This window comes from Theobroma umbraticum, unplaced genomic scaffold (assembly GCF_002168275.2).
Source record: "Theobroma umbraticum cultivar Fairchild unplaced genomic scaffold, ASM216827v3 scaffold_299.0, whole genome shotgun sequence".
NCBI classification, from domain to species: domain Eukaryota; kingdom Viridiplantae; phylum Streptophyta; class Magnoliopsida; order Malvales; family Malvaceae; genus Theobroma; species Theobroma umbraticum.
In genome coordinates, this window is record NW_018397285.1 from 1025575 (window position 1) to 1025898 (window position 324).

General features: G+C 38.9%; 1 non-coding gene across 1 annotated transcript; it reads left to right on the plus strand.

The window, feature by feature from the left end:
- Positions 1–138: 138 nt before the first annotated feature.
- Positions 139–245, plus strand: LOC149526255 (small nucleolar RNA R71). Its single transcript, XR_016352205.1, has one exon. It is a non-coding gene; the product is annotated as a small nucleolar RNA R71 (small nucleolar RNA).
- The last annotated feature ends 79 nt before the right edge of the window (positions 246–324 follow it).

Consider the following 324-nt stretch of genomic DNA (forward strand, 5'->3'; position numbering starts at 1 on the left):
GAGGCCATCTCTTCCAACAAATTATAGGCATCTGCAGCATTCTTAGTCATTAATGCCCCACCACCAGCAGCACCAATTGTGGTTTTTATTGACCCAACCAATCCATTGTAGAATGTCTGAACTTGCAACCAATCAAGAATCCCATGATTTGGACATCTTCTCAGTAGTTCTTTAAACCTCTCATAGACTTCATATAAGGACTCACCATCAAATTATGTGAATGAAGTGATATCGTTCTTCATCTTTACAGTCTTGGCAGGTGAAAAAAATTTTACTAAAAATTTTGGTACCAAGTCCTCCCATGTAGTGATAGACCCATTAGGC